Genomic DNA, 3,360 nt, shown 5'->3' on the forward strand with positions numbered 1-3,360 from the left:
GCGAACAAGAAACTATATACTTCATGTGCTCTGCCTACCTCTGCTGAGAGCCATCCAATTGGGAATGGAACACGGTTTCGGTCTCTCTTCCGCACTCGTTTTCTCTCGCGGAACGATGGGAATGTGGGGTGGTCATGGTCCCACATGTTCCCCAAACTTGTCCGCTCTCTCTCAATCTCACTACCATCAGCCAATCAGATTGCCGTTCCACCGATTCCCAATTGGATTGAAGGTGGCGGGGAGGTGGTCAATTAAATTAAAACTGTAATCGCAATCTATGCAACCCGACTCATGTGTGTGTGAGAGTGCCGGCAATACGCCGACTGCCCATTCGCTCGTTTCGATACACACACAAGTGCGGCAAAAGGTGTGTCGTGTATCCGTAAAATGCTGAGAGCGTGGGTACACTGCTTTACAAGGTTGGAAACTATGGGCTAATTCCCCTCCTATTATCAAAAATCAAACAACGTTATAGATCTGATTTTACTAAGAAACTATAAATCAATTGGCTTAGCTTAAATTAATGGAGCAATATTGTAATTTACGTTTCAGGAAGAATAACAATAAATAATATTATTTTAATAAAATTAATATTTTATCTTTAACCATTCTTTAAGACACAAATTTAAACCCTTACTTTGTAACTTATTCACAAGAAAATGCAAATATATTCCTTATTTGAAACTTATTTGTTTTTGCTTCTGTCTATTGTCTTAATTTAAAAGGAAAAAATAAACATAATTATGTTATCTAGTTATATTCTATATATGTGCTTGTAATATATTAATTGCAAATTGTTTGTAGCCCAGTGCTAAGTTTTCCACGCTTGTATTGGCTCGTTCGCGTATCTTTCAATCATGTTTTATACGCGGTTCAATTGAACAGCGACGCCCTTTTCATTTGTCGAATTGTCGTGTGTGATTTCTGTTGATTTTCCAATCGAATGGGAGGGGCCATGTCTATTTTGCGGTTAGCCAAATCTTTTGCTGATAAATACATAAAAGCAATGGGAAAACAATTGCCAAGTAGGAGGTGGGCGGTTAGGAGGTGGAGAGGGTTGGGGGTGTAGGTGGAGGTGGAGGAAGAAGCAAACGGTAGGTTGATTAATGATTTGCGAGATAAATTGCACTTGTAATGGCCAAGGCGGTAGATAGATGGATGGATAGATTGTTGCTGCTACCCATCCAACAGCCAGCCACCCACCCATCCAGATAGTAAATAATTTCCGTTTCTCGATTTTCACTAATTTGAAATTGATGAAAGGCAGCGACGTCGGCATCGGCAGAAATGGCAGAAAAACCAGCGGAAGTCGATCCTAACACAGTAAAAAAAATTTCACAAACTTTTTCCAATGACTGAAAGATTTTTATGGGGAGTATTAAAATTAATAAAAGTAAGTAAGAAAAAAAAAGTAAATTATTTAAGAAATTGTTAATTATATATTGCGTATTTTTTAAGCATTATGTTCCAATATGCTATCTTCTAATCATAAGAAAGTTAATAAAAAATTTAATTAATAACTAAACGTTTTCCAGATGTTTGAAACTATTTGAGATTACAGAGATTTCATAAGATAGATTTAGTGCCAATAAGTTTTTCAGGAATATAACATTACAACTTAGTTCTATGCAATGTAATTGGAAATGACGATAACACTATACTTGCTTTATATAACAAGATATATTTAAAAAGATATTCGCTTAAAGGCTTTTTGTTTAAATACTATAAAATCCAAAGCTTTATTTGGATAATTTGGGGTTTAAAAGCTTTTATTCCTATGTTTCTGACAGTGCATCAAAGTATATCAATTTTCTCCGACTTGTCTGTGAAACAAACAAGCGGCGAACGCTGTGGCATGTATCTGTATCTGTAAATGTATCTGCATCTGTATCTGTATCTGGGCTTCTGTAGGGGAGGCTACCCTACCAAGAACATCCCCTGGCAGCCGCCCAGAAGAGAAACGCCAATGACGAGGCGTCATCCGACCCACCGACCCACCAACTTGACTGATGATGAAGTGAGAAAGTAATTAAATACAATTTTAAATGTGACTAATGAGACGACGTCAAATTCGTGGGGCAGAAATGGTTGGGCGCGGGTTGGGGCGGGGTGAGTGCGATCCAAGGGGAGTTGGGCTGAAAACGTCAAATGCATTTATCACGACTATTCAGCAATTCGAGAGACATATTCAATTTCAAACCATGTTGCAGAACATTTCAAAAATACTTGCCTCCAAGAGAATATCACATTCTGTACGAATTTGTCATTATTAACTTTCCATTTTTCCGCTAAGCCCTATTTGATTTTCTAACAACGTACCTGTAAGTGAAATTTGTGTTTAATTCATGGATACACATATTGGCAAATATTGGACAGGGGAACATCGTTTATTTGTCAACACGTCCATTTCCTGCATTTTGTGTTTTAGCCGAAAAAAAAATACAATTGCTGGAGGAGGAGGAGGAGGAAGAAATGGGGAAACACAAAAAATGAAATACGTACTCGCAACAATTTCAAAATAAATAAATGAGATAGAGAAACCGCCGCACGGAGCCGAAACACACACAAAACCGATGAGATATATGGATATTAGTTGAAGTTGTTATTGTCCAACACATCCGTCGGCGCTCGAAGCTTTTAGGCCTCATTAGTTGATGAGTATTAAGTGATTTGGGAATTACACATTTGACATAAATATTTTCTCCGTTCCTCTAGTTTTTTATCTTTGCGCTTGTGTGAACTTCACAGAAAAGCCAGCCATGATATTTAAGGAACTCGATACGCTGACTAAGTGTTGCGGCTGGATCAATAGTCGGAATGGATAACTATATAATAATATTGACTTGGTTGCTTACAAACGGAACTCAGAAATCGTTGGAGAAGCAATCAATTTTCTACCTCACAAAAGTGTAATGAGAGTTCTGGGAATCAAGACTTTTTTTGTTTCTAATATTTGAATTTATCTATTTGCGTGAAATATCGTTTTTCGCCGCCATAAATTTGATCGATTTATTTTGTGTGATTTACAAATAAGCGATTCTAAGTGATCATTAAATAAATAATTTACGGAATTGTAAACCCCTAGGCTGGGGAAAGTAAATATATTATTTGTACTTTTTTTAAAACATTGTTCATGTTAACTACCACGTTAATTTAACATATTTTTTACTCCTGTCCCCCTCTTATTATCAATAATCGTTTGCCGACCATTTGTTCCATTAAAATCATTTAACTCAAAGTCAATTAATGACTAATTAATTGGTTGCATAAATTAATTCCCGCTGGGAATGTAGATCATCCAATTTTAGCTGCATACCCCATCCACTGCCCAAGCAGATAAAAAATGCGAATATAATTATA

The sequence above is a fragment of the Drosophila gunungcola genome (genome assembly GCF_025200985.1).
Source record: "Drosophila gunungcola strain Sukarami chromosome 2R unlocalized genomic scaffold, Dgunungcola_SK_2 000006F, whole genome shotgun sequence".
Classification (NCBI taxonomy): Eukaryota; Metazoa; Arthropoda; class Insecta; order Diptera; family Drosophilidae; genus Drosophila; species Drosophila gunungcola.